Source organism: Nuphar pumila, chromosome 9 (assembly GCF_984573655.1).
Source record: "Nuphar pumila chromosome 9, dmNupPumi1.hap1.1, whole genome shotgun sequence".
In the NCBI taxonomy this organism is placed as follows: Eukaryota; Viridiplantae; Streptophyta; class Magnoliopsida; order Nymphaeales; family Nymphaeaceae; genus Nuphar; species Nuphar pumila.
In genome coordinates this window covers 91546882-91561953 of record NC_143257.1, presented here as the reverse complement: position 1 = coordinate 91561953, position 15072 = coordinate 91546882, and positions in this window count along the sequence as shown.

Genomic DNA, 15072 nt, shown 5'->3' with positions numbered 1-15072 from the left:
GAAAATGAATTTGGAATTTCAAAGTTGAATTGAACTTTGAAATTTGATTTGAGTTGAAAATTTGAATTTTGAAACTAGAAATGAATTTGAAATTTCAAAGTTGAATTGAACTCTGAAATATGATCTGGTTTGGAAATTGAATTTTGAATTTGAAATTTCAAAGTTAAATTGAATTTTGAAATTGGAATGTTTGAATTTTGAGTTTTGAAACAGGATAGAATTGAGAATAGGAAGATGAATTTGAATAATAATTGAAGATTGATTTGAGAAATGAGGAAATATACAAAATTTTGTCTCAAAATCACTTGGAGTTTTTAAGAAAACATGAAATACTTTTGAAAAATATGATGTAATTCTATCCTAAATGATGAATGAATTAAAGAATTTTGAAAATTGGATATTGAAAAGCATATTTCATTCTTTAAGAAAATTGAAATAAGATTAATATTATAATATAATCTTGACTATGGTCATAGATGCATTATAAAGTTAATCTATATTTAAATTCAGATAGAGAATAAAATACATTTTGGTGTCTTTATAGAGTTTAAAGTTGAAATTAACTTTCAATATATCCTGACTATGGTCATTGATATATATTTTAAGTTAATTTACAAGTCAAACTCTGATAAAGAAAGAAAATTTTTAGAAAACATGATGATTTTTTAAAGAGATCCAGTGTGGATCCAATGTTATTCCATAAAAGATAAAAATCCTAAGCATTGTTTACATTTTGACTATGGCCATCAATGTGAATCGTTTGCTTAGGATTAGTTACCTCTTATTAGAATGGTACATGTGCCATTCGTGTTTCACCATTTATGGAGTTTTTGAAATAAGAGGAAAATGATATGAAACAATCAATTCATGATATTTACATGCTCGTACATTCTAATCTAAAGCTGAAAATAGAAAGTTCTCACTAATATCTAGCTATTACATCCTTGAAATTGAATTGAAATTCAAATTCCTAATCTAGAAAAGAAATTCAACAATTTAAATTTTTCCAGCAAAACAGGGTTAGCATAGAACAATATACTAAACATTAAGGTGTTATATTGGAACTAAGATGCATGTGATATATGTATACTCATGGAAATGCAAGCATGATGATAATATATACATAACATGGAAATGTCAAATACGAGGTTATGCAAAGGCAAGATGGAGAAGTACTAAATGACTATGTGAATGCACTATCAATGTGTAACTATGAATTGCAACGAAGATGGAATATGAATGCAATGGTGATGGTGTGATTGAGATGTGGAAATATGGTAAGAGATGAGGAAGGTGTTAATGGAGTGTAGTGTGATATATATATGCGGTGAAGGTGTCACAAGTGCAGGCAAAACCAGGTAATAGGGTGCAAAGGATGGTGATGTGATGCTATGATGAACCAGCATGCAAACGACTGGTGTTTTGTGACATGGGATGGTAGTTGCTATGCACCTAAGTATGGGACAATGAGTAGTGAAATGGTAATTAGTGCAATGAGGTGATGTAATGAGAGAGGTGATATTTGCAGAAGATTACTGCGAGGTAATGATGGTATGTAATGTTGAAAAGGATAGGCTAAGTGGAGGAAGGTGTTGTAAATGGTGGGTGCTACAAAGATAGTGTGGGTAACAGTGTGATTGGAGGAGCTGGAGGGACTACTGCAGCCCGTTGGGCTGCTGTACTGGAGTGGTGAAATGGAGACGACAGACAATGTATGATTAGTGACTTTTGCAGGTGGTGGAAGGTGAGGTTAAGTTGCAGGTGTGTGCTGCAATTTGCAGCAGGTGGTAGAGGTGTGGCAAAGGAATTAATGCTGTAATAATGCTATGCCTATAGTAAGTATGATGGGAACTAAGTGAAGGAGGGGTTGTGTACAGGTGGGTGGAAGACACAGGGGAATGGCCTAGATGCTGTGATGGTAGTGCGGCATAGGGAACACAATGGTCATAGCTCCTGTGGGTGTTGTAGCAGATGCAACAGGAACTGATTTGCTGCTATAAGTGTAGGGAAGGATGTGTGTACATAGTGGTGAAGCTTGGCTTGACAGAGTCTGATTTTTTTTGCAGAGGATTAAGATCTACTCACGAAACAGCAGCACATTCAACTTCAAAAATGCATATCTTCAGCAAATTAGAAAACAAAGCATCTATTCTCCCTTCAGCAGATCACAAATTTTACAATAAATAAAAAAAAAGAAGAAAACAAAATTGGTTCATGATGCCCCCTTTTTGTCAAAGCCAGGGTTAGATTCACTCGGAGACCTGCTACAAAAGACATTTGATGATGCATCATGCAATTTATAGGACGGTTAAAACGATCCCTTTCACCATTTTAAACAGACTATCAATACTCAGACCTATTTTGACATCAAAGTGCCATCCCTCAGGGGCCTGTTTGATGCAAGTTTACAAAAGTTATTATCTGCTAAACCTTAAAAACTCTTGGATGTCCACTAATTGAAATGTTGGAATGGATGTAATAAATCAATTTACATGAGTATCTTTAAAATTAAAAATGGAGATGAGGGAAAATGAATCATATGATAATAACAAAGTGGAAATGGACCGGCAACATGGCAACACCTAGATAAGAAGATGAAAGGTTGAATCATTCATTGCCCATTTTTATTAAGATGCCAAAATGCATTGATTAAGGCAAAACCTTACAAGCATAGTGATATGATCATTGAAAATAACATGCTAATCCTATAGATACGCTAAAATTTGAATGGATTAGCTAACTTAATGCAATGGAAAGTAATATATGATCATGCAACAGGGGATATATAGAATAAAATGCAAAAGACAAAGAAAGTGGACATAACCCGTGAGTGTAATTGCAGGTGATGGACATTGTGATTATTGTAGCAAGCTGTGACATCCAAGCCAATGGCTTGACTCCCGCTTCCATAATCTCCCTTAATGCCTTAACAGTTTTTACTGTGTCAACTGACCATGCCAAATCAGGAAGATCTACCAGCTTATCTTTTGGGAACAACCCAATAAATTCCTGGACCAGAGAAACTGATATCCTTTATCCCAGCAAACTCAATTGCTCCAGGGTTATTTCAACATTTCTTAGTGACCCATCTGACCTTGTTGCCTACGGGTTTCAATGCATCCCTTTTGATTTCAATATTTTCTATTTTGATTGGATTTTCTGTTAGTCACCATTAGGCAACAAAGCTCCAAGCTGAAGCTGCCTCAAAACTCGATTAGCCTTGCGAAAGACTGTAGTTAACCCTGCCAAAAACATACTCCAAGACACAATGACAGATCAATCGGGAATGGTGAGCAATGTTTTTTTTACGTGCTTTCCCCTTTTGCAACCTCAGCTTGGACAAAAGGGGAAATCGAATGGATATGAAGGAACGATGCCAGTGACTTCGCTCTCTTGGAATTCATAGAGGACCCGGCAGGTTCTTCAGCTAAACTTGCTCAAAACAGAACATGGAAGGGATTGATCCCGCACAGGGAGCATGATCATTCTTTATCCTGTATATTTTAAGATTGGGGCATGTTACTTGAGACCTATTGATATCCACATTATATCATAAATGCCTGATCATGATCAGATGATCATGAATTCAAGGGATCGCCGATAACCAAAGTAACTTCAATTACTTTTCAAAAATGGTGCGAAGCCTCAGAGAAGAATTCTAACATCAAGATTCAATTGCCGAATGTGGTCCGACATCATAACACAACAACAAAACATTAGAAACGAAATAAAGGGTATACCATTCAAAATGTAAATCACAACAATCAGTCCAAAAGAAGTTTAAAACGCAGATCACCATGTAGCAGGGGATCAAGTTATCAACCTTTGCAGCCGAATGACGATTGGGTTCTGGAAGTTGGATGGCAAAGAAGATCAGATGCAGGATGCACATGTGCAATGTCTTTTTTTATCAAAATTGGGTCAAACCCCATTGCAGGACCAGGTCGATGCAGAGGTAATGAATCCATCCGAAGCTCTGCAAGGGAAGCACTGTAGTTTTGCTGGAGAGTCATTCTGGATCTTCTTGCTTGCATGAATTTTGATGAAAAGATTGGTCAACTGATAGCTCACATTGGGTTTTCCTTCTTCAGAAGTTAATTTCTGCAGGTTGAGAGACATGTTCAGTTGGAATGCAAGACACTGGGGCTAGTTGGATGACTATTGACGCAGATGTTCTATTGAGCAGCCTCAGAGGATGAGGCAGTAACCGGTGATGAGGGGGGGAACTGGGTCTGAACTGATGGCATGCTACAACAAATGCTATACTTGGTGAATGTTTGAGAGGGTAGAACAATTAGTGGGAAGGCAAAACAACCAATGGGACTTGATTCTGCAACTCAAGAAATCCACAAATTGTTTTCTCGTAGCAATAAAATGGTTCCTGTGCATTAGTCATAACCCAACACAACATAATAAATATATATGATATAGATTAAAAACAGAGTTCCCTGAGCAAAATATGATGGGTCATGATTAACAAATCCAATGATACACCATGAATGATGAATCTGAGAGATCGGGAAATACTGATCAGATGAAATAGCCAAAAAAAAAGAAAAACAAGCCAATTCAATGTGATCTTAACGCAGATCTTGAAACTAGTGAGTTTACAAATCTACTATTTGATCAAATGGTAATAATGGATGAAGAAGAAGTAGAGGAAAATACTAATCCAGAATGATGGACATAGAGATGAGAAATATAAAGATACAGAACAATGTAAAGTTAAAGAAAGATTGAAGAACATAATCAGAGAATTATAATGCAAGTATAAAACACATAAATGTAAAATTGTAGAAACAAGAGGAAAATGTTGGAACGTGATCGTTCCATTTCATATCGCACATAGGTAGTTTGATTTGCTATAAGCAAATCGAATGCTACCAAGGGTGCCTAAAGGGGGCAAATGAGTAAGAAAATAAAATAAAAATAAAAATAAAACTAAAAAAAAATAGCAGAGAGGAGAGAAAAGTGACTTAGCGCGATTCTGCAAAAGCTAAGGTGGGAGAGAAGAAGAAGACGATGGTGGGGTGGAAATGGATCCTGAAGGAGAAGGGGAAATGCTGAGGTGAAGAAGCGATCGTGTAGAAGATGCACATGGGGAGGTGAGAAATGGATGAAAAACTCGATCTCCTTTGCAACGGTTTTATAAGAAAAAACCATTGCAAATTTTGCAAATCGAGTCCCTTGGGTTTAGGAAATTTTTGAAAACAGTGCTCCTTTTGATGAACTTTTCTAAAAAGGGGTTTTGAGCATGAAATATTTTCAAAAGAGGGTTTTAAGCTATATTTTTCTTGAATTCCCTTTCATTTTTCTATATTTTTGGTTCTTTTCTTGGCATTTTCTTCATTTTTTTTGTGTTTTTTAAATAAAAACTCTAAAACTAAGGAAAAATAAGGGATTTAATACTATTTTTTATAAAATTTGAAAATATTTATAAAAGAGGGGTTTTCTAAGAATTCAGGGTTATCCTTTGGATTTTTCTTCAAAAAATGGGTTTGGGTCCAAGGTTTTGAGAAAGTGTTCGAGTTTTGGGTCTCAAATCAAGGAATATAGAACAGTGGATCCAAATGGACACCTGGATGGATTGTCTGAGCCTTTCAAAAAACTATTTTTGAATTTTTATAAATTCAATTTTAAAAATTGGATAACAGGGCTCAGAAATGAATTTTGATACTAGATCTGGATCCAAAATTGAGTCAGATATAGAAAATGGATTTGATTCCAGAAAAATTCGAGGAATAAATTGGAATTTTGATTAAAACTGACTCAATTATTCAGAAAATAGGGGTCAGGGGCAAAAAAGAATTTTTTTATAATTTTTGAAAAATTTGGGGTGTTCGCAGGTGCCCCTCTTTGCTACTAAGCCAGTTGAAAGGCCAGATTAGTGGCAAAGAAAACACTCTAAATTTTAAAAAATGTCCCAGTCAGGAGATCTGAACTTGTTGTGGAAGAATTATTTTGAAAACATTATTCTTAGGCTTAATACCTTATCTTGAATGACTTTGGGGAGACGAAATCCTTGAAAATGATATAACTGGATAACAAAAAGTGAGGAAATCATGATGGGACTTTGAGTGAAGATCCCAGAATGGTGAAAATAGGAATTTTGATCAAGTCTCATGGGTGAGACGAGATAAGCTTTTTAGAATGAATCAGGTTTAGCCCTTAACTTGGATGGGACGAAGATATCTCAAGATGAATCTCAGGTTCTACCCTTACCTGACTGGGAAATGAATATATGAGGACCTTGATGAGACATTTTTGAGAAAAATGCCTCGTGAGATGAAGCTCAAGTATGATCCTTTCTTAGATGGATACAAAGAGCATGGAGTCCTTGATGGGAAAAACCATGATGGGACTGGAAGAGGAACCTCGTCGGAACAAGGAACCTTGTCGGAAGGAGGAACCTCGTCGGAACGAGGAACCTCGTCAGAACGAGGAACCTCGTCGGAACAAGGAACCTCGTCAGAACGAGGCTCAAGTTTAACCCAAACCTGAACATAAGATACCTCATAAAAAAATGAGGTTCAGGCTTAATCCTTATCCTGAAAGGGACGATACCTCGAGGAGCGAGGTTCAAGCTTAACCCTTAACCTGAAAGAGATGATTCCTTATGAAAAAATGAGGTTCAGGCTTAACCCTTAACCTAAAAGGGATGACCATACAGAATCCTTGAATGAAGAAACCATGAAAGGACCCACGAAGTTTGGACGAACAAATCCGAGAGGGGTTTGCAAAAGGAAGAAAGGGGGTTCCCTAAAGCTTGAAAAAGGGATGATCTTGGGTGCCTCATTGCTGAGACTAAATTAGCTTTTAAAACAGATGACCTTTCGCAGAAAGTTCATGTTTGATCCTTAACCTAAGTGGGTGGAATACCTCGAGAAGCGAGGCAACTCTTTTTGAAAATATAAACAACGCTAGGTTGCATAAAAATAGATATTGAATATTTATTTCATTTTTGAATAGCTAGAAAATTTTGCCAATAAGATGAAATTGTAGTTGATTCAGACGCTTGAAAATGTGCACATATGTGCAAAAAGATATTTCTTCTTTTACCTAGAGTACTCCTTCAAATGAGCTTAACTCCATGGATTCTAGAGTCAGATTCAAATTTTAATGTTGTTGAGTTTCTTCAAGGAAGTTATCCATTTCTTTGATATAAAAAGAAAAGAAGTATTCTCAATTTCATAAAAGCAAGTAGTGAAAAGATATTGACAAAAGAATTTTGCATGAGAAAAGATGATTTTTGGCAATTTTGGCAGTTTAATAACAAGGGTTTTTTCCATGATGATCTTTTTTTGCACTCTTTTTGAGATATTGAGCTTTCTTGGGTTTTTGGCGAGAAGTTTATTACATCATCCTTCATTTTGGAGATGTCCTGACTTTTCTTTTTTTCTGAGAAGGGTAAGTCACAAACTCTTTCAACGTGGAGATGCTCCTATCCTTCTTGGTCTCAGGAATTATATTGATGATATTGTTTCTTTGGTTGGAAATCTTTTGATGATAACAAAAATCAAATATCTTTTAAGGTTTGTCGGAAGGTTTGTCCCATCCGCCTTCAACTTGGCGGCAATTTGAACTTTTTCTGGAAGGATCTGTCACAGACTCCTTCATCTCGGAGATGATCCAAATCTTTTTTGGCCTCAGGGATCTAACTCATCCACTAGTCTTCAACTTAATGATGATTGAGAGATCTCTTTTGCCGATATTTAATTGCCACTTTAAATGAATGAGGAGATATCAGTGGATTCTTTTTATCGCTCATGATATTTCCACTACTGATTGCTAAAAAATCATCTTTAGACATGCGCCATAACTATGATTAATATCAATTTGCTTCTGACTTTTCAATGTCATTGAATATTTCTTTTGCTAATCGTACCAAGGACATTTCTTACATCCTTTCAGTTGATCAACAGGAAAAAGATTTGAATCCTATCATTTTTCACAAAAAGCTTCACCTTTTTGGAAAGAATACTAGAGGTAATTTGAGGTGATTCCTTTGTGCAGTAAAATGTTGAAATCAATAAATGTTTTTTTAAGCAAATTGGTAAAGTTTTCAAGAATCCTTTGTGAAATAATCACTCAATATCAATTTTGATAGGACCTTGGATTGAAACTTTGATTTTGGAAATCCCGACCAGTAAAACTGGATTTTGAAAGACTGACCAGCGAAAGCTGAAACTTTCAATTTACTGACCAGTGAAAAATTGGAACCTTTTATTTAACAACCAGCGAAAGCTGGAACCTTTGATTTTAACGACCAACAAAAGTTGGAATTTTTTATTTAATGACCAGTGAAAACTGGGACCTTTTATTTAACGACCAACAAAAGTTGGAACCTTTGATTTAATAACCAGTGACAAACTGAAACCTTTGATTTAATGACCAGTGACAAACTGTAACCTTTGATTTAACGACCAACAGAAGTTGAAACATTTGATTTAATGACCAGTGAGAGAGATGGGACCTTTGATTTAACGACCAGTGACAAACTGAAACCTTTGATTTAATGACCAGTGAGAGAGCTAGGACCTTTGATTTAACGACCAGCGAGAGAGCTGAGACCTTTGATTTAATGACCAACAAAAGTTGGAACCTTTGATTTAACGACCAGTGACAAATTGGAACCTTTGATTTATTGACTAGCGAGAGAGCTGGGACCTTTGATTTAATGACCAGTGACAAACTGAAACTTTTGATTTAACGACTAGCGAAGGAGTTGGGACCTTTGATTTAACGACCAGTGACAAATTAGAACCTTTGATTTAACGACTAGCGAAGGAGCTAGGACCTTTGATTTAATGACCAACAAAAGTTGGAACCTTTGATTTAACGACCAGTGACAAACTGAAACCTTTGATTTACTGACCAACGAGAGAGCTGAGACCTTTGATTTAATGACTAGTGGAAACTGGGACCTTTGATTTATTGACCAGCGAAGGAGCTGAGACCTTTGATTTAATGACCAATGACAAACTGGAACCTTTGATTTAACGACCCACGAGAGAGATAGGATCTTTAATTTAATGACCAGTGACAAATTAGAACTTTTGATTTAACGACCAGCGAAGGAGCTGAGACCTTTGATTTAACGACCAGTGAAAAGTGGAACCTTTGATTTAACGACCAGTGACAAACTGAAACCTTTGATTTAACGACTAGTTGAAAAATTGGGACCTTTGATTTACCCACCAACGAAGGAGCTGGGACCTTTGATTTAACGACCAATGACAAACTGGAACATTTGATTTAACGACCAGTGACAAACTAGAACCTTTGATTTAATGACCAGTGACAAACTGAAACCTTTGATTTAACGACCAACGAGAGAGCTGAGACCTTTGATTTAATGACCAATAAAAGTTAGAACCTTTGATTTAATGACCAGTGACAAACTAGAACCTTTGATTTACTGACCAACGAGAGAGCTAGGACTTTTGATTTAATGACCAGTGACAAATTAGAACCTTTGATTTAACGACTAGTGAGAGAGCTGAGACCTTTGATTTAATGACCAATGACAAACTGAAACTTTTGATTTAACGACCAGCGAAGGAGCTGGGACCTTTGATTTAACGACCAGTGACAAACTGGAACCTTTGATTTAACGACCAGTTGAAAAACTGGGACCTTTAATTTACCGACCAGCGAAGTAGCTGGAACCTTTGATTTAATGACCAGTGACAAACTAGAACCTTTGATTTAACAATCAGTGAAAAACTGAAACCTTTGATTTAATGACTAGTGGCAAACTGGAACCTTTGATTTGATGACCAGCGAAAGAGCTGGGACCTTTGATTTATTGACCAACGAGTTGGATTTAGCGATTTGATCTAAGATTGAGGCTTTTTGAGAAACAACCATTATGAGGACTTGAGTTTTGCGAATGAACTTGATCTTTAGATTAAAAATTTTGAGAAATAGCCCGTGCGAAGACTGAGTTTTTCAAATGAACTTGGTCTTTAGATTTGAAAATTTTAAAAAATACCTAGCGTGAGCACTGGGTTTTCCCAAATGAACTTGATCTTTAGATTGATTTTTTTTTTGAAAAATGACTAGTTCGAGGATTGGGTTTTTCGAATGAACTTGGTCATTAGTTGAAGATTTTGAGAGATAACCAATGCGAGGACTGGGTTCCTCAAATGGACTTGGTCTTTAATTGAAAATTTTGAGAGATAACCAGTGCGAGGGCTGGGTTCGTCAAATGAACTTGATCTTTATTTAAGGATTTTAAAAAATGACCAGTTTGAGGATTGGGTTCTAAAAACGGTTTGATCTAAGATCAAAATTTTTGAAAATGACCAGTTCGAGGACTGGGTTATGAAAATGATTTGATCTAAGATCAATTTTTTTAAAAATGGCCAGCTCGAGTACTGGGTTTGGAAAATGCACCAGTACGAGCACTAGATTTTGAAAGCATACCAGTAAGAGCACTGGATTTTTGAAAATATACCAGTACGAGCACTGGATTTTTCAACTGAGAGTTGGAAAGGAGACCAACATTCTTAAGATATTTAGAGATTGAAGCAGAAATGATTGTCGGGGTTTCAGGATTATCCCTTATCTTAAAGGGGAATGAAATTTTGAAGAGAGATAATCTGAGGTTTGAATTTGAAAAAGATTCTTGATTTATGATCTAGATGGACCAACACAGCCAACTGTATGTGGTCTGATTTTTAGGATTAACCCCTTATCCTGAATGGGAAATTGAATAAACATTGATGAGAATTTAGGAAATCATGAAAAATGATTCAAGTTTATCCCTTAACCTGAAAGGAGAATACCTCGGAGAACAAGGTTCAGGTTTAACCCTTAACTTGAAGGGGGAATTGAATAAAAATTAACAAGAATTGATAAAAAGTTGATGAATAATAAAAAAATTGATAAAGAATAAAAATTGATAAAAATCGATAATAAAGAATCAATAAAGATTGATAAAAATTGACAAAGAATAAAAATTGATAAAAAATTGATAAAGATTGACGAAAATCTGGTGAAAAATTGATAATGCTTGAAAGATGATGAAAGATTTCAGGATTATCCCTTATCCTGAAGGAAAAAAAAGAAATACCTCGACGAACAAGGTTCAGGTTTATCCCTTAACCTGAGAGGGAAGAAGAAGATACCTCGAAGACCGAGGTTCAAGTTTATCCCTTAACCTGAAGGGGAAGAAGGAGATACCTCGAAGGCCGAGGTTCAGGTTTGTCCCTTAACCTGAAAGGGAATGAAGGAATTTGTGAAGAGATAACCTGAGACTTGAATTTAGAAGGAAAATGAAAGATTTATGATTTATGATTTATGATTTATGATTTATGATTTATGATTTATGATTTAGATAGACCAGCATAGTTAGCTGTATGCGGTCTGACTTTTAGGATTAACCCCTTATCCTGAACGGGGAATTGAATAAACATTGATGAGAATTTAGGAAATCATGAAAAATGATTCAGGTTTATCCGTTAACCTAAAAGGGGAATACCTCAGAGAACAAGGTTCAGGTTTGTCCCTTAACCTGAAAGGGAATAGAGGAATTTGTGAAGAGATAACCTGAGGTTTGATTTTGGAAGGAAAATTTTTGATAAAAGATTCTTGATTTATGATTTAGATGGACCAACATAGTTAGCTGTATGTGGTCCAATTTTCAGAATTAACCCCTTATCCTGAACGGGGAATTGAATAAACATTGATGAGAATTTAGGAAATCATGGAAAATGATTCAGGTTTATCCCTTAACCTGAAAGGGAAATACCTCGGAGAACGAGGTTCAGGCTTAACCCTTAACCTGAAGGGGGGACGAATAAAAATTGATAAAAAGTTGATGAAGAATTTAATAAAATTGATAAAAATTAACAAAGAATAAAATTGATAAGAATTGATAAAGAATCAATAAAAATTGATAAAAAATAAAATTGATAAAGAATTAATGAAATTTGACAAAGAATAAAAAATGAGAAAATTGATAAAGAATCAATAAAATTGATAGAAATTGACAAAAAATAAAAATTGATAGAGATTGACGAAAGTTTGGTAAAAATTGGTAAAATTGATGGAAAAATTGATGACACTCGAAAGACGATGAAAGACTTCAGAATTATCCCTTTTCTTGAAGGAAGAAGGACATCACAGGACGAGGTTCAGGTTTATCCCTTAACCTGAAAGGGAAGTACCTTGGAGAACGATGTTCAAGTTTGACCCTTAACCTGAAAGGGAACGAAGGAAATACCTCGAAGGCCGAGGTTTAGGTTTATCCCTTAACCTGAAAAGGAAAAGAGTAGAATAAAGATTGAAAAAATTGCTGAAAAAAAAAAACGATAAAAATTGATAAAATTAATAAAAAAGGATAAAAATTGATAAAATTGACAAAAAATTAATGAAAATTGATAAAAATTGAAGAAAGGAGTTTGTTTGATCCTGCCTGCAAACAGGTTTTCTGAAAAATGATTTTTCATGAAATAATAATAAAAAATGCCCCAGTATAACGGGGAGGGAAAATAATGTTTGAAGAAGAGCTATTTGAGAAGATATAACAATAATAGGAGAAAGTTAGAATTGGTAATAAGTCAAAAAAGAGAAATTTTGAGAAAAATCACTTATCACCAAAAGGCACATTTGCAAGACAATTGGAAAAAAAAAATCGACAAAAGAATTAATCAAATTGACAATTTAAAAATGATATCCCATTACGAGGGATTGGGTTATCATAGAAATTGCGACAATCACATTGTTTCTCTGTGAGAAAGAATAAACAATTAGAATATGAACAAATGTATTTTGAAAAGGACATCTCTTGAAAAAGAGTTTTTTATTGCAAAAAGGCAAAGAATAGAATCAGAAGATACACCGAAAGATAGGAAGAAATAAAAGGTTTGAAAAATAGATGGTAAGATTTGAAATTTGAAAAATTACAGGCAGAATCAAAGAAATTGAAGGAATCAAAAGAAGAAAAGAAAATTACACATGGGTTTTGAAAACAAAGAGGAAATTTTGAACAATATACCCAGGGTCTTTGGAAAATATAAGAAAATATAATAAATAAATATCACAGAATCACAGTTGTACAAACAAGGATGCACAAACAACAGTCCCTAAAGTTGACTCTAAATGCAATATTTAAAATGGCTGGTAGGACATTAATCCTAACTCTAAGATTTAGATCATCTGATTCTGATCAAGATATGCCGATATACTCAAGCTGAAGCTCGAAGTACGTGGCATAGAAATTTCTCCGGTTCTAAGGTAATGGCTTCCCAACATCCTTGAGCACCTATCGATATACTTCGGACTATGGCCCTTAAGTACGTGGTAGGAGGGTGTTAACCCAAATAAGTGGTCCACTTGTGAGGCTCTCTCTCGAACTATGGTTTAGTGAGACAGCCGAGCAACGTGAAGACCAGGACAATATAGGTAGGAATGTTTTTGAAAACATGTTCAACATGCAAGAAATCAGATGGCTCTAGGGCAAGTCTTAAAGAGATAGAGTTTAATAATAAATAAGCATACACTTGCATACATTGTTTGCATTCAATCCCTAGAATTGAGGAGAGTTGTATTTCAGACCTAAGTCCAAGTGAGCATGCAATAATCTCCTCAATATGGTCCTACCAAACCATACTTAAATCCTATATGCATTATGTCAGCTAGGACAAATTCTAGGCTCCTAAGGTTTGCATGAAAATGAAGCTGACATTTGAAGAATAAAAACTTAGACAATATCAAAGCAAAGCAAAAGGCACAAATTCGACCGGACGAAGATGGGTCCCATCACGGTCGCCACTTCTGTGATCATTGCAAATTTTTTTGCTTGTTTATCTTTTCTTTTCTAGCCTCTTTTCCCTTTTTGAAAGGGAGTAAAAGATAGAAAAGAAGAGAGAATGAGAAAAGGAGAGAAAGAGAAGAACTCTTTTGCAAAGGTCTCACTTGACCAAAATTTTGAAAATATTTTGAAATTACTCACCTCCGTTTTTAAAATATTTGTGGGAAAAATGGAGAGACGAGATTCACTCATCGGTACGAGGTTTGATCGTTCCTAGTGCCTTTACCAGGGGTAATCAAACCAAGGATCGAATTTATGCCTTTTGCTTTGCCTAAATATTTTCTAAGAAATTATTCTAAGTCTAGAATGCACAAAGAATCATGCTTGTGAAAATGCAAAGATGTATGCTCTTTGAGAAGAATAATTCAGAATTTTTTGGGATTTTCCAAGTGATTCTGAAATAAATTTGAGAGTATTGTGAAGAAATGATTTTTGAAAGTTGAAGATTTTGAATCTAACTTAGAACTTGAAATAGATCTGGAAATGAACTTGAAGTTCTAAGTCTTGAAATAATGAGAGATCTTTAAAAATAAATCTTGAATTGAAGAAATGAAGAGAAGAGGAGATTTGGAACTGAGATAAAATTTTGAAATAAAATGAAGTTTCAAAGTCAAAATGAACTTTGAATTTGGATTTTATTCTCAAGAATCGATTTTGAAGAGGGATCTTTGATCTTGAATTTTTGAATTCAGAACCCGAAACAGAAATTTGAATTGGAATTGAAATTTAGACTTGGAAAAATGGATTTGATAATGGAATTGAGTTTGGAACTTGGAAAGCAAATTGGAAAATGGAATTGGATTTGAAAAATCTGAATCTAAGATGGAATAGGTTTTGAAATCTGGAATTCAAGATGGAATTGGATTTGAGAAATCCAAATAGAGTTTAGAAATAGAATTGAATTTAGGATTGGATTTGAAAAATCTGAAAATTCAAGATGGAGTTGGATTTGAAAAAAAATCCAAATGGAACTTGAAAAATAGAGTTGGATTTCAAAAATCCAGATGGGTTGTGAAGATGGATTTTGGATTTTAAGAAATCCAAATAGAATTCAAAAAATAGGAATGGATTTGAGAAATCCAGATGGAAATAAAAAATGAAATTGAATTTAGAATTGAATCTTGAGCTTGGAAATGAATTTGGAATTTCAAAGTTGAATTGAAATCTAGAATCCTAGGTGGAATTGGATTTGAAAAATCTGGAATTCAAGATGGAATTGGATTTGAAAAATCCAAATGGAACTTGAAAATAGA